Source organism: Siniperca chuatsi, linkage group LG10 (genome assembly GCF_020085105.1).
Source record: "Siniperca chuatsi isolate FFG_IHB_CAS linkage group LG10, ASM2008510v1, whole genome shotgun sequence".
Taxonomy (NCBI): Eukaryota; Metazoa; Chordata; class Actinopteri; order Centrarchiformes; family Sinipercidae; genus Siniperca; species Siniperca chuatsi.
The window spans coordinates 16,132,311-16,149,525 of record NC_058051.1 but is presented as its reverse complement, the minus strand read 5'-3'; the positions used below and the strand labels follow the sequence as shown (position 1 = coordinate 16,149,525).

At 41.9% G+C, this 17,215-nt stretch overlaps 1 protein-coding gene across 3 annotated transcripts in view; it reads right to left on the bottom strand.

Moving 5' to 3' along the window:
* l1cama (L1 cell adhesion molecule, paralog a) overlaps window positions 1–16,516 on the bottom strand; it is a 41,380-nt gene extending 24,864 nt beyond the window's left edge. For all 3 annotated transcript variants that reach the window (XM_044210879.1, XM_044210880.1, XM_044210881.1), the window contains exon 1: window positions 16,346–16,516. The gene's annotated coding sequence lies outside the window, so the exon portion shown is untranslated. The remainder of the gene's footprint in view (window positions 1–16,345) is intronic.
* Window positions 16,517–17,215: the final 699 nt, after the last annotated feature.

Here is a 17,215-nt window from a genome sequence, read left to right as displayed (position 1 = left end):
AAAAGAGAGAGATCTGGTTATGGGATCACTGACCAGTAAAAGCTCAGTAACGATCAAAAACAGGGGTGTTACCCTAATGTAATAGTGTATCAGATTCCCTGTGTGTGTGTGTGTGTTTGTGTGCACGTGAGTCTGTGTGTGTGTTGCTGTGTGTATCAGTAAAGATCAGCCTTTGTGTCAGCAGGTCAGCTAATCTCTCTTGTCAGCTAATGGAGCCAGTGTTGCAGATGGAGTGCTGCCTCTAGCTCTCTCTTCTTCTAGCATTTTAGCTGCTGCTCACTTAAATCCACAACTGATAAGGTAATTTGCTTATGGCTTGCCTGTCAGTCAGTTAGTTACAGGAAATGGAGATGTATGGTATCAATAAACAAAAAGAAAAAATAAACAGAATGGAGCAGAATGGTAGGTTTGTGTGTTTGGGTAGATACAATCATGACTGTAGACTTTTGTATGGGAGGGTTAAATGGGCACAACATGTGGGCAGTGCTGCAATATTGAATCTCTTTTTCCATTTCCTTCCAATTCACCTGTAATTTACATGTAATAAATATGGAAAGACAACAGACTGTTCTGTCTCATTGGGAAAATAAACACAGACAACAACAAGTAAACAAATCTGTACACTAAATGAGAAACATGTTTTCTGTATGCACACATACATACACTCACGCACACTGTTTGCACACACATACAAACAAGCATAAAGACTCCTTACACTGCTGCAATGTTGCCTGTGGGTGTCATGTGCTTCATTAGCAGCAGCATCAGTCAGATTCTATGCCTGCAGCAAAAAGCGCTGTAATTACGAACACGCCCTCAGTGTCATGCAGAAGATATAAAATGTGGTGCATACAAACACCCCTCGTGCACACTACAGACCCTCATAGGCACATTGTTATGCACTCTGTGTGCAGCAGGAACATGCAGTGATGAACACATACACCTCATGAAGATACCTTTTTGTGGCAGAATGGTTTAGTATCCATACAGTAGATGGTTAATGGTGTTAGCTAGAGCAAATAGGGGCAATCATGACCTTATGAAATTACGTGGAAGAGCTATTAGGAGTGACCTTCCCTCTTTCCCCTCCCTGCTTCCTTTTATGTCTCCTGCTCTGTCCTACAGCCCCTGCTTTCTCTCTCTCTCTCTTTATCTCTCACAGTCAGCCTCTCCCCTTTTCTCCTGTTCCTCTGGAGCCAACAGCCTCGCTTGTGTTTTTTTCTTATTTTGATGTGCATTTTGACCTTCACTGCCACTTTCTTTTCTTTTTTTTCATTTCTCTACCTTTGTGATGATATATGCTGTCTGGGAAGTGAAGCTCGGTGGAGATCCTTCAGTAAACGTGTTTGTATGCAGCCATTCATCGAGAGAAAAATTAGAAGGAGATCAGACGGGTGAAAAGGAGATTTTATGTGTGTGCACTAGTGAAGCCTTTGGGGCTCAAACTAGAGCCAGGCAGGCCAGTAAAAAGAAGCTGACATCAGTATAGTATCTGTCAGTGTTAGCCCTGAAACCATATACAGCAGCTTAACACCGTTGGAGATGACAAACCAGCTACAACAACACAAACAGTATGCAACAGCACCAGGGGGAAATCAGCCATCGAAGCAGATGCTTGAATGTCCATACCATGGCATATATATAAAGGCACAACACATTAGTATTTACATGTCTTTATGGTTCATACAGGTCATATTGTTATTCAAGTCAGCCATGCATACATACAGTATAAAGCAGTAGAAGAGAAAGCTGTATGAGCCTCAAAGAGATGATGAGCCTGATGAGTGTGAATGGGAGCATATGTGTGCACTTCTGTGTGTGTGTGTGTGTGTGTGTGTGTGTGTGTGTGTGTGTGTGTGTGTGTGTGTGTGTGGGGGTGTGTGTGTGTGTGTCTGGGTTGCATCAAGTGAAGTGTGCAGGTGGGGGCAGGTTTGTGGTGGCTGTTGCAGGTAGAGATGTCTGAGGAGGGGCTGTGCAGTCAGTCATTGAGCAGACAGAGATGAGGAGGAGGGAGTGGTCCCTCGGGTCAGGTGATAAGTGACCCATATACCGCTGGAGGACACCAGCTGCCAGAGGCCCTTGTGACACGCAAGGACACGTGGCTGCCTCCGCAGGGAGAATAGGCATGCCACACCCTGAGAAGAGGAGCAGAGTGCGCATATGTGACCTACGACCTCCACCACAACAGGTTCGACATTTGAGATGCTTAATGTCTCAGAGAGAAAAAAGCACTCTTACTGAAGAAACAACAAAAATATCAAATTTGCCTAACATGAAATTATGACATGTCTTTGTTTTGAAGAAATCTCTGTCTCTCTTTCCCAGGTTGTTTCAACAGGTACTCTGTTTTCATAATATTTCAAAAAGGTAATTTTTGGCCCTAAACTTCCCTACAGACTTAGCTTATTGCTAAGATTTAGACTTTGCCAGAAAAAATTGTCAAGGTCTCCTTAGATTGGATGTAATCCTGTCTTTTCCACCACTTCAGGGAAATGAGCTTCTGTCAGGGCAAGGTCACACATAGTGCTTTGCTAACACATTTGCATGGAAGGGCCCCAGTGGCTCAACGACTGAGAAAGTGGCTGGATTTTTTTTTCCTAGCCTGATACTGGGCTTGTGGAAACATGAAGGAGTCACACAAAAAATTACACAAAAGCTATGAATAAAAACATACATCAGACCCATGCACAGAATGTACAAACACACACCGGCACTGCCACCGTTGTTTCATTAATCAAAGGAATGCAAAAGAGAGAAATATAAACAATTTCCTGAGCAATCAGATGTCACAAGTTAACTGACTACAGTAATTTTAGCAAAGCAGCTCAAAGGACCTGATGAATCGCATCTTCAAAATGATTAACCAGGTCGGATAACGGCTTCTGGCTTTCTGGCATCTTGGCAATCCCATTAACTTTGTTAAAAGTTGCAAAAGCAGTACTTCCCCTTAAGTGCTCCTCATCTAATCAAATACAAGGTCTTCTGGGGATGAGGAAGGAGATGTAATGCCCCTAAACAGCTAGTAAATATCTATCGTGTGGAAACAGAGTAGAAAGAAAAGGGGGTGATGGTGTGTGTATGGATGAGAAAGAATGAGAGGAGTTAGGAGAAAATAACAGAATATTGTAGCTCTCTTCAGTCTAGTCTCCCAAGTCCAGACTAAAATTTAAAAAATTATCAAAGTCCGATAAACTGTGGAACAATGTATCTAACCTAACTCCACCTTCCAGCACTCAACTAAAACCACATCTTTCATAAGTGCTAACATTCTGACTGAGCAATTTGTTTGTTTTCCAATATGGAAGTCTTTTTTTCCTCCTGCAGTGTTTGCACTTCGCTGTATTTCTTTTATATATCACACTCTCTCGCAACACTGCAATGACAAGTCAATCTTTCAGATTTATCTGTGTGAATTCAAGTTATTTTCAGTCACACTTGCAGAACTTTTAACGTCAGTAAAGTTCACATGATTCAAGTCAAGGAAAAAATCTTAATTTTCATCGTAGTAAATTGTTATTCTCTATAAACACACTCTCTACTAATAGGTCACAGTAATTTAACTATATTCAGTTCATATAAACCTTTACATCTGCTGTTCTAAACAATCGTCTGATGCAAGGAAGTGAAGTTTTACATTTCTACAGAAGCAACTACAGTTTGGAGACGTGCTTTTTTTACTGCAGTATTATTCTGTATAAGTTTTGTTGTAAAAAAGATCAATATACAAATACAAATTATTATTATATAAGTGTGTGCACTGGCTCAGAAAACCATGCCCCACTGGAACTGCTGCTTGTCTCTACATCAGCTTGTTTCTGCCTCTCATCTCTCTGTCGTCAACACACACAGGCAAACAGCAAAGCTCAGATATGTGAAGATTCTCTCTCACACACACACACACACACACACACACACACACACACACACACACACACACACACACACACACACACACACACACACACACACACACACACACGCACACAGCAGCAGACTGAGGGTTGGTTTAGGCAATAGTCTGGCAAGACAAGTCAGTTTAAGGGGATTTGCCTGCCATTCAAATAGGGCTGAGTGAGGATAAAAGACATGGGAAACAGAGTTTGCATAGTGATATGGCTACTGAAATTCATACATGAGTTTACTTGTAATGAAATGTGCTATATAAATAAAATTGCCATTGCCATTACATGGTCTTGTTTTTTTTGTACGCACCACCTGTGTGCGTGTGTGCGTTTGTGTGAGAAAGTGAGAGAGTGTGTGTTTACTTAGGATGTGACAAGTCAGTATTGTTATGCCTGGCTCATTTTGTTTGTTGTAGTATGTGTCCCTGTGTGTGTGTGTGTGTGTGTGTGCGTGTGCGCGTGTCTAGGCCTAGGTGTCAATACCCCTGCCTCCCTTTCCTTTTCTCATCCCGCTATCACCATGACAACCTCCTGACTCCAGCTCAGCCGCACACAGCAAATATTTCTCTCCCCTCCCCCTCCTACATGTTCATCCTCCTCACCCCATCCCCCCATTCTCTCTCTCTCTCTCTCTCATCTATCTGTACTTTATACTTTCTACCTTCATCTCCTGTCTCCTGTGTCTCCATCTCTTGCTCTTTCCCCATCTCTGGCTTTCTCCAATTCCTCTGTTATGTCTACATGCTACCCATACTTGAAAGAGTTCCACCATCCTGACTGTCGTTTTTGCAGGAAGTCTGTTATTTGCGCTCCTCTATCTCTTTCACTTCTTTTCTCTATTCTCTGCTCCCTGCTGATTGCCTCTCACTCCTTATATCAGTATGAAACTTCCCTTTTCCTTTCCCTGAACTCCTTTACCCAACCCCTCCCTCCTAGTCTTCTCCTCCTTCCATATAGAAAGAAGCTTATGAAACACTGACGTGCACATGTCCTGCACTACATATTCATTACATCCACCCAGCCAAGATCATACACAGTGCAATTACAGGTAGCATTCTATCAACCTCTACCATCAACTTTTATCAAGCCTGAGAGAGACCATCCAGTCTAGGGGAAATTTGCAGGCTGGAACAGCATCGATACAATCCATCGACCCTAAGTGGATGACTAACTCCCATCGCATCTGTTATCATTATCATCAGCAAACCATTTCTGCTCTGTAACTAAATCTAATCATTACCAACGGAGTCCGTGGCGGACTAGATCTATTTGAGGCGGAGTGGCTTGTGCTCTCCAGCAGAGGAGGGCCAGGCTCCATCAAAGGCTGCAGTGTTATCTGAGGCGCACAGCCACGTCTCTGCTGCAGACCCCCGTCTCTGCAAATCCCCCTCCCCACGTCTCTACACAGCTCCAGCCCCTCCGCGCGCCAGTGTGTAGTGGTGCAAAGAGATCAAGGACATGACATTTTCCAGAATGCACAGCAATTTTCAGCAAGGCGCAAAATGAAAGAGAGTAAAAAAACAACCTGTTCCGTCCCGCCTGTGTTTGTCTGTGTGTGTGTGCGTGTGTGTGTGTGTGTGTGTGTGTGTCATCTCCTGTCAGACAGTTAAAGGGAGTGACAAGTATATCTGGTTTTATATTATCTATTCCAGGAGGCAGACAGAGTGAATAAGCAAAAAAAGTGAGGATGCTGTTTCATTTCTTCTCTATATTGTTTTGCAGAGCATCACGGCTCCTCTCCTTCCTCGCTCCCCTCCTCCTGCATCATCTTTTCATTCCCCCTCCTCTTCCTCCTGGGGTATTGCCCTGTACACTGAAGCCCCAGCTGTGGCCACAACTCCACCGCAGTCTCTCATCTCTCTTTCCCTCCCGTTTTGCTTCAGTTATGAGAGATGACAGAAAGGGTTCGGCCCCAATTCCAGCGAGAGAGAGGGAGAGAAAAGCAGATAGAAACAGAGAAAGAGGCCACAGAGATGCAGAGGAAGCTGTGGTGACCTTTCCCTGTGGCTAAACAACCAGTTGATGAGCGTTTCATAGAGAGTTAGGCCAACAAGGTCTGACAATCCACATCTATTCAATAGACACACGCAAAACAAAGATGCTCAAGGCCAGCTGTTGATACTCTTGTGCATACTCCCACAGTTAAATATATGAGCAAAATAACACACACAGATACACACCTTCTCAAGGAGAAAATAGACCAGTGGCAATATTCTAGCACACTAAATCCCCTGCTATAGTGGCAGTTATCTAAATCATCTCAATCCCATGATAGCGTTGCCTAAAACATGCTGATCATGCAGGTTCCTATATAGGACACCCACACAGCACGTCAGCAACTCCTGCCAGCTAGCACTAGCCAAACAAACACAGCTTTTTGCATGACAACATTTCTCAGACACCTCAGAGACGTTTTCCTTTATTCAAAGTGAAAGGTGAAATCAGCTTTTTTGACACTTCTGGAGGTGGATGGGCCATGCAGGCAGGCTGAGGGGCTGAAGCACAGGGAGCATTGTGTACAACGGCTAGTAACAGCCCTGTCACTAACATTTACTGTTGGATTGTTTGTACCCCTCTGAACCACAGGCTGGTCAAAACAGCGTTCACTACACAGTCATAAATAAAACACTGTCTGGACCACTGGATGAAGGAGAGACAGAAGGAGAAATGGAAGGACTAAAGGCATGGGGTGAGCGAAGGAGAGAAAAGGACGTAGATGGCGTATAAAGATGGCTGATATATGGCACCCATTGAGAATGAAGTCATCCCAGTTGAAGCTGTCAGTTCAGGCTGTAGGCAGTTCTAATATTTGTGTTAAGGGTTGTGTTCTTCTTATTTAATTAAATCCAGAGTCACTCTGTACACAGCCTGAGAAGGTGCAGGTGAGCTGCACGTGTGTGTGTGTGCTTGGCAGGTGTGCATCTGCCTCTGCACACACTGACATTTTAATCGCTACAGGATCTCTGTCCTTTACCCTCCCATCTCTCTCTGCTCCCGGTATCTTTCTCTCTTTATCTTCCCACATTGTCCTCCCATCTTAACCTCCACACTCTCACACTTCTTGCTTGTCGCCCTGAGCAGGATCACACTTTAATGACGCAATCAACATTATTAAAAGGTTACTGATAATAAACGGCCTTTCTTTCTCTCCTAGTATTCCACTTTCTCTCCTGATTTCCCTGCCCCACCCAACTGTGTAAGGCCTGGAGGATGAGGTCTTTGCTTATGTGTATAATTACCTCGTTAAGCTCGTTAACAATGTCCAGGCCCTCTGTCTATTCTCCCCAGTTTCTCTCTTTATCTCCATGTGGTTTGTTTTCTGCTCTTCGTCTCTTCTCTCTTCATCTCCCTCCTTCCCCCAATGTGACATCAGTACCCCTGAATATATAAATTTTTCCTTCTTGTTGCTCCTGTGTTTTCTCTTGGGGATTGTCGCCTTTCATCTTTTCCTCATATTAACAGGAAGCCTCACCCCATGTCTCCTTATCGCTTCCTGCTCCATCAGTCAGTCCTCTCTTCAGCACAGATTTCAACAAATGATTTATAAAAATCACTACCCAAAGGTGGGCCCTGCAAGTTTGGCCACAAAAACACAAATGCTTAATTTCTCCCGCTGTGCAACAGAGCATGATGGCTGATGTATACAGACAGTTTTATAGCTAAATATAGAGTCTCATTATTGCAGCTCAGGCACTGTGCGAGGCTCTCAGTAGCACCATGCCCAATTACCCCTGATCAATTCAGAGAGCAAACTCAAACAACTCCAACACCAACCTGATTTAAAAATACAAAGTCTGCATTCAGAAGAGGCTAACAGGAACAGATTTACCTCTTCAGGTAGACAGTGTGTAGCAGGCTAGCATGGCCTAATTTATTCTGGCTATGAGCAGATAAGGAGGGATGATGATGAGAGGGATGTAGGTCATAAATGGTGAAGAAAACAGCAGAATAGGTTATATAAACCCTTACTTCACTGTGTGAAGTCTCCCTGACATGCAAATTATTTGCAACTTGGCCAAATAAATATAATGAGATGGGGAGGCATCCCAAAATACACTAGGCAGAAGACACACTGGACAGGTTGCCAAACTGAAACTGTTTATTCTTTTAAACCCAATAATGATGAATAAGTGTGATAGAGGGCACAGACTGTGTTATATAATGTGACAAAACAGGTAAAATTAAATACACTACATGCAATGCCAATAATTATGATTATGATGGCGTAAATGAGAAAGCTATATGCTATTATAATCTTGTTGCATGTCATATTTTATTTTGAAAATTCCCAATTTTTGGCTATTTTAATGTCTCATCACCAGCTGAGGCAGTCTACAGTCCTGCATGGGTTGAGAAAATTTTGTGATCTTTAGGTTTAAAAGTTGGGCATCCTGGTGGCCATATGTATAAGTCATGAGATACATGAAAGAGATGTCCTCATATGCATTCTGAAAGCAAGCAAGCGAACACGACTGTTGTTATTCATGAAAACAAACTTAAAGAGCACCCTTCTCTAAATCTTATCTGTCTCCAGTTTTGTCTCTGACATTTCTTTACTCCTTCACATTTTCTGTTTCTTTCTCTGTACTTGAATCTCTCTCCTGTTGCTCATAATCAATTTCCCTTCTCTGTACCTCTTTTCTTACAAGCCTCCCTCTTTGTCTCCATGCCTCTTGTCTAACATTACCCTGTTTTAACCTTGCATGCCCCTCATCTGCTCTCCTCCAGCCAGCGCCTGGATGCATGCGGTGGGTGTAGTGTGTAATAGGATGGCACAGTAGGTGAGATTAAATTAGGCCAGTGTATGGGGATTACAACCCACTCAAAACCTGATCCCCTCCCACTCTCTGTAATCCAACCCTAATGAATATATCATGGCTGACACAGCAGATAAAGTGCCTGCGAGAAACTACAGTCACAACATCGCCGAGACATGCAGAGGAGACAAATACAGACAGCCTGTTTACTTACATCACCTGCAGTACTTAAGGAAGCTGTGTCTGTTAAGTTTGTGGATGCTCGTGTTTCATGCCCCATCTATTTCGGTTATGGTTAATTCAAATGAAGTGTAGGTATAGAGTGGGGAAGAGCCAAGTGACACAAAATCAATACACTTAAATGTAAACACTCCAAATAAATAAGCCTTTAGATGGATTCAGAACACTATCAAACCTCACTGTGTTTCATTGTGAGAAAATGACTAGTGCCACTCAGTTAATGTCAAGCAGCCACATTCAATTCAGCACACTTACTCTAATGCCTCAAAAAACACAGTTTATGTTTGCATTCCTGACTATGAGTCTCTTGGATGCAACATACCAAACATTGCTTTCCATCTTATCAGTGCAATGTATAGACTTAATTAATCTACAACTGAAGCACAAAGTTGCCAGACTGAATTTTCCAGGGAACATCATCTTGATCAACTCTTGGGTGTGCGTCTGTGATGCTTCAAATGCTCTGGCATAAACCCTAATGTTGCAATCCAGTCCAGGCTTTCAGGGACCAAACATGTCAATTACTTGTGATAATGCATCAGCACCAGAACGTAAAAGTCTTTCAGGAGAACTTGCTCAATCTTGGTGAAACAGTGACTTGCAGCCTTCACATAAAACATTCAGGCATGACTACTATGCTACCTGTGCAACAGATGCACTCGAAAGTATGAATGGTGGCCACTGCTAGTCTATTAATGGGCTACTGACTGTCAGAATAAATAGTTTTTGCTAAGCTTAAGTTTTGGCAAAGGAAAAAACTGGGCTAGGATGAAAGTCATGCAAAGGACATTGAGAAGCATTGTCGCGAGGAAACTCAGAGCACAGGCGAAGAATAAATTTCAATAGTACAAAAAAAGCCTGTCAAAAGTTTAGCAGAACAGTATGATGTAACTTAAAGCTAAGCAACAGTGCTGAAATAGTCGACAGTACTGATATATCATGCCCCCAGGTTTCATTAAAAATGCAGATGGCCTCTCAGCAACAAATCAATAAATTAGTAAACCAATGCTGTCATTGTTATAGTTTGAGTTTTAGTCATATTTCCTGTTATATTTTGTAGTATTCTCCTCCCCTTGTGTGTCTTGTGGTTTTGCTTCTTGTCTTTGTTTGCTTTCCCTGCAGTTTTGATTGTTGGCCCCTCCTTGATTGTTTGCACCGTTGTCTCACCTCCCTTAGGGTATTTAGTCCAGGTCTTTTCCTTTGTTCATTGTCAGATCATTGTGTTTTTGTTGTACCTCATTCCCGTGTCCAGTTTCCCGGCATTTATTTCCGTGAGTTCTTTTGTATGGATTCTTTGTCTCCCTTGGATCATGTCTGTATTCTGAACTTTGAACACCCCCTGTCAGAATTGTTTAGCCTTGTTGGACTCATTTCCTGGTTTTAGCCTCTGCCAGCCGGTAACCTGTATTTGCCTACCTGCCTGTTACCTGTTTGTTGCCTGTCTGTCTGCCTGTACCTGCCTATAAGCTACGTCACCCCAATAAATACTGTAGTCATGCGGCTAATTCATCCTCATTCCGCTTCCTGGTCTTCTGCATTTGGGTCCTCATACTGCACCACTTACGACAGTCATGTCCCCTTAATAAACAGCCTGTGCAATGTAATCAAAGCCAGAATGGTACAATCACACATAATTCCCCAAAGTATCACAATATGATTACAGTTGTCTGAGATATTGTCCTTAACAGCTTATATAAAAAAATAAATGTATTAGCTTTAATAGCTTATAATGTTATATGCGCAAAATTTGCTATATTGGAATTTCCAAAGCACCTGAAGACAGCATAGCGGAGGTGAGATTGACTGTTAATTTAGCTACTTTTAACCTTTAATCTGTAGTCCTACCATCTGCAGTTGTTTCTCTCACAGCAAAAGATGTAAGAAAAAAATGGAAGCTCAATATTTTGATTCTGAGACAACGCTTTCCTCCATGGACATATCAAATACATTTATAAAACAACCCACAAAATAAATATTTCCGTCAAAAGTATGTTAATTTAGCGTTAAGATAGCTGCTGAAAGTTATTTGGTTCATAGCTAGTTAACTAGCTAGTTCAGGCTAAGCTATCTCACACTTAAATTTAAAGTTGGCGTTATATAATAACATCATTTTATGTATACAGCATAAAGCATAATAGATAATCTCTATAATTATGTCAGGTTTACCAGATTAACTTCTTAGAAATTTCGATTAAGTTTACTGTAGGCTAACCAATAGCTGTTTACATAGCTAACTATAAAATATTATACAATACAACAGGAGGCTGTTTGTTGTACTACTACTACTACTAATAATAATAATAATAAAAATAATGATATTATATGAAATTTGCTTTTATGGTTAAATTAGTGTCTAATTTAGTTTCTGATCTGAAAATCTTTAGGGACTCTAAGATAAGTTGTAAATCATTACAAGGATTTTGAAAAAGATGAGCATTAACTCACAGCTTCTGTATTTTAATTAAAATATTGAAGAGCTTTATGGTGGAAAGAATGTGAGGCAAAATAAAAGCTTTAATAACTTTCTGTGAAGCAGAAAAGGTAGTACATAACCTAATTTTTAAGCTATTTTTACCCAGAAGCCATTAAACTTAGACTTACTTACTGAATCTCAGCAATGTGGCCATCAGACAGTTGATATTATCTTTCACAAATGAAAGGCAATAACCCAACATTGGTATTTCATATATAGTTAATACATTCACGAGGGCATCTCATGATGTGATCATCATGAGATGTTCATGATGAGTCATGCACGCACACGAATACACAGAGAAACATCTTTGACAATCAACAGAACACTTCATAGATGCATTTGGGAAACACACTGGACAGAGGGTCAGTTTAGTCCAATTATAGTCACTGATGTGGACAATAAAGCTCTTTAATGGAGCTGACTGTGGTCCAGATGGAGTGACGCTAAGGGGAATTCTCTGTTATGCTGAGACAAAGCCATCATTTTGTCAGAGACAGAAAAAGGATGATCATCAATGATACAAAAAGAAGGTCAGACAAGGAGGTTTGTATCTCCCCCAATTCATATTCAATCTTATGTGTAGCATTATTGCTTTGCTGCTTTCCACCCTGGTTCTTTATTTTAAACTGTGCACTGAAGAAATGTAATTTAAAATTAAATTTTAGCACCATAATAACATAAAGTGATAAAGAATGTGTTTTTTTTATTCCCTCATTTTAAGATATTTTTCTAGAATATCTGGGGCCTCCAATTTCGTTATTGGCAGTAATTAATTTCTATCCTGGTTTCAAGTAATATCCACTGGTGTTCCAGTTTTGTAATTCTAACCGCCAATATATTTGTTACCCAGGGGAATTCTACAATTTCTCCTCTCACATACCATCACTTCTGAAAGCTGTAATAAGGTAATTCACTCTGCCAAATTAAATTCATTTCCAAACATGACGCTTCTATTTGTGCCCTAGTCTCCATCACAGGTTCAATTGTATAATAGGGTTGGATTTATGAGTCTTTGTCTGAGAGCCTCTTTCTGGGAAGGCTAATAGGAGCCTCAGTCATTATTTTGATTAAGACCCCGATGTGGGCTTCTCTGTCCACCACTGTATGAATACTGATATGACAAGTGAAACCAAAGAACTGCATAGTGGGAAGAGTAAAGAAAATAACAGATATACAAAGACAGTAAAGGAAAAATGGATTACCTAGGTTGAAAGCTTTTCTCTAGCTGTCTAAGAAGAGGGAATATGACTCTTAAGTGATGACTGGAACACGGTGGTTCAGAGAAATTGCCATGACAATCCTCTTCCACTTTGTCTCATCTTCCATAACAGCCTTTATCTTTCTGCCATCTCCATACCATCCTGCTGCCTTTCAAATCAATCCTTTCCCTCTTTCGGTTTTCCTCCCTGCCTGCCTCATTTCGCCTCTGCAAATTTCATTCTCCCCTTTTGCTGGCCTCCTTCCCTCCTCCTCAATTCTCTATAATCATTTACCCGTGGTTGGCCTGTCAATCCATCTGACCCTTAGCTCCCTAAATCACCACAACGTATTCTCCTCCAAACCCTGACAGCATGTCTACATGATCCCCCACTTGACACCCAGTAGGCTGACTCCCATCTGCAGTCTAAATCAAACAGCCTCCAAGCTGCAACCGGGTGGGGCGGGTGCTGTGTGTGTGTGTGGGGGGGGGGCACATGCAACTGCGCACACACACACGTGCAGGGCATCGAAAAGACGCACTGGATGATAACTCAAGAGAGTTCACTCACAAGCCTTTGAATTTGCATTTGTGAGTTTGTTACTTTACAACTATTATTCTCAAAGGAGGATAAAAAGGAAACCAAAGATGAAACAGTTATTGTTGACACTTCAGTCTAAGACATAGTTCTCTGTCTTAACCCTTATTTTACCCCGTCGCTGCCTTAATGGCTGAATCCCCAGAAAGTGGTGAGTGTGGTCTTTGATCAGTAGCAGACGCTTAAGTAATCAGGCCAGGAAGGCAACATTAGAGAATCTTTAATTTGGCGCACTGCAACAGGATCTCTGCAGTGTGTATTTGCAGAGCGTTTTTTGTGTGTGTTGCAGAAGTTGTGCCTGTACAGATGTGTTTATGAGTGTGTGTTGATTTATCTGTGTTTGGTGAGCAGGATGACTGGCAAAAGTGGCCTGGGGCTATAACAGGTTGCTGAGGAACGAAGGGGCCAGTTCAGCACTGCTCTTCCCTGGAGTTACTCCTAACTGGCAGATTGAGAGCAGATCAGTCCTCTCCTCCTACACAAAACCAGCTCTCCACTTCAACTGCAGGACTAAAGGCATTTGGAAACAGGCCAGTCTCTGACATTACCATCCCATAAAAATGAATACAGCAAAAGCATAAATATCTGACCATATATTGCAGGGCTTTTCTCTCATAATCTTCTTCAATCCTTATCAGAGTTATATCTGTAAATAGAATATTTTGATATCCTCCTTTTAATCTTTTCGCCTTTCATTTCTGTTTTTTTTGCTACAGTCAATCCTTCCTTGTGACCTTACCCTTTTCTATATCCTAGTTGATCCCTCCTTCTCTCCCTCTACTCTCTTCAATACCTATAGCAGTGAACATGCATTAAAGGATGCAAAGTTCTTTGCCTTTCAAAAGGAAGTCTACCTTCTTCTCCATCTTTTTTATGTTGCTTACACCATCCTCCCGTGCCTGTCCCTCTCTCCTCACATAAATCCCTGTTTCGATCCATCTCTTTGATGGAACAGCTCAATTAACCAGCCCGCGTCAGAGGGGAGATTACATTCTGCGAGGGTAATCATACACTCCAAGTCTAGCCAGCTACAACAACATCCCTGCTACACCAGCAGCTCCCAACACTGTCTAGAGAGCCAGCTGCCACTGCCATTCAAACCCCACTGCATTAAAAAGTATGATAATGTGACCAGCAGTGGGTCTCTGGAGCATTGCTGCCATAGAGAGGATGCACATACATGCACACACATAAACACACACACACACACACACACACTCATTCACTCCAACACGCCCTCTTCAGCAGCAGCTGTATCTTGATCTATTGTGTGAATGTGTGCAGTGCAGTATGTTTATGGATGTTGTACAGATGGAAACAAGTCATTGTCAGGCGCATTGCCTTCCTTCCCCTCCAGTCCCTTGACCGGGGTCATCTGGGACAAGCTGCAGGCTACTGAGACATGGCGGGAGGGAGAGAGAGAGAGCAGGTTCACTACACCACTAGCACACACATGCACTTGCATGATATGAGCAGATGCACAAAGATATGCACGTATCCACACAAATATGTCTTTGTGTGTCTGGTCATATTTTTGTGAATCTGGTCATATCTTTAGGACAGGAGTGCATGACATGAGCAGATGCATAAAGATATACTTGCCCACAAAACACCAGACACGCACCAACGACCTACAGACGAAACAAGCTCACAGCCTTTAGCAGCTGCTTCTGGCAATGCAGTTTTCTACATCATTAACACAACTGGTGGAACATTGTCTATTTTCTGCCGTTGGGTAGAACAGATGTGTAATAGGTCGCAGAGGGTGGCAGCAGGCAGGTGTATGGCATAGAGCCAGGTGAGTGCCTCTTTTTCATGGGCACACCTCCACAGTCTGCTGCGAGCGCTGCCCCACCCTTATTTGTACTTCCCCTGATATCTCCTTCCGTACAGATATCTCTCTCACTATCTGTATCCTGTTGATATCTGAATCTCTCTTTCTGTCTTTCCCTCTTTCAGTTCTTTTTAAATTCCTTCTTTCTTCCCTCCAAGATCTGTAGTTTCAGGTTACCCAGCTCTGTCATTGCCCTGGCAAAACAGACCTATTGCAGCTGCAGGAGATAAGATTGGTAGACTAGAAAATTGCTGTAGTCTGCTCCACTGTGCTGTTTACCATAGAGGTGAGTTTCATCCCTAGACATCAGTGAAAATCGTAGCCGCACATTGCAATCATGGGCAGTACTTAACATTAAGCCACCCAGCTATTAGCTGGGGGAGGGGAATGTGGAGAGAACACGAATATTCATATTAAAGTAACAAGACAGAAGGAGAGGCAAAGCATAGAATTTGCCTGAGAAATTACCCTCAGTTTGCAGAAAAATGCACAATGCAATATGAATTGCAAATTAGCTGATTTAAAGTATATTTCCATTTTATATTTTTCACATTTGGTAGGACAAAAGATTTAAAGTACAGTACAATACACTTTGCAGTTATCAAAAAAAAACACAAACTAACGATCACATTTATCTTTAGACAAGTAATCCAAATTGTATCTAGTTATCCATAAAGACAAATCCCAACTTTAAGCATATCAGATAATAACATATTGTAAAATTTTAGAGAAAAAAATCTTGTAATCTGATTAATTAAGTGTTCAGTGAGGCAGTACAATGGCACACAGCACTGCTGTATATTCAATATTAATGTCACAGGAGACCCTGTTGCATGCAATGCACTGAATGTTCAATCAGTTAAGATAAATCCACAAAAACAAAATCAAAAACATTTTCTCTTAAAGTAATCTGCACCAACAGGTTATCCATGACACCTGGCTTTAATACTCCAAATCTCTTTTAACAGTAAAAAAAAAAAAAAAAGTAATGCAATGCTACAGTGTAGTATAATTAATCACAACCCCCACTACCACTGAAATAAAGAAGTGTTTTGACATTTGTCTAATTATCTTTTTTTTTTTTCAAACTGTGAAATAGCTGGAATTGTATAGTTTTCCTAAATGTCAACACACCTGATGGGGATAAGACAAATTGCCAAAGAGAAGACATTTAAATAAGGAGCTGTTAAAGTGATTTACATGAACCATGAATCATCTTTTACTGCCAGTGGAAGATGAGGCAAAGGTGCGATTCCATAACAAGCCACCTCCACCTACCAACATAATTAATCCGCTCACCAGCTCTCTCCCGCTCTTCTCTCACAAAATGATCCTCTTACCTTCACAGTGATGTTCCTTCGCTCTGCAAACTCCTTGCGTCCTTTTCCCCCTTCTCTTCCTTAGCTACTTGTGCCTTTTTTTCCTCTTCTCTATGAAATTGATTGTGCCCCTCTCCTCTCTGCTGATGCTGCAGTGATAGAAAAACACACCCTCCTTCGGCCGCTCTCTCTCTCCCTCCCTGACTCTCATTGGCTGCCAGTTAGGGGTGACATCACCCTTCTTCTCTGCCTGCTTCCCTCCCTCCTCCTCTGTTCCCTCCCTCGCTCTCTCTTCACCTCACTCTCTGTGGATTCTGACCATTCCTTTATTATACACCCCCCTCCCTCCTGTCCTCTATCTATTCCCTCTGTCATCTTCTTCCTCCCTGTATACAGTCTGGATTAGTAGGTCCAGCTGCTCTTATAACTGCTCTTATATTCAGCCATGCAGTGCCAAGCATAATAATGCATTCTGTACATAGAGCACATAGCCTATGGCCCCTCAGCACTTCTTCTCCCTTCTCCTCCTGCATTAATCCAGGAGTTAATAGACTACAAAGGTGAAATAATGACCATATCAGGTTTTGTGTTAGTAATCTCTACACTCCACTGGGCTCAATTTTCATAAGCTCTTTTAATTCATTCTGCCACTAAGACATCGGCTGGGCTTCAGTTCATTATAGTATAATCAAAGGCATGACTGGGATGAATGTTACGTAACGCCGGTGAATAAAAACGTGTCAGGAATTACTGCCATCTCTTATCTGAGTCTGGGGGAGGTCGAGGAGATGCAGAGATGCCCTGATTTCAGGGTAATAAAGGGCTGGGTAATCCAGGCGTTGTCTGGCTGTGTTTGCTGTTGTTGTGACAAGATAAATGTCATCGACTGTG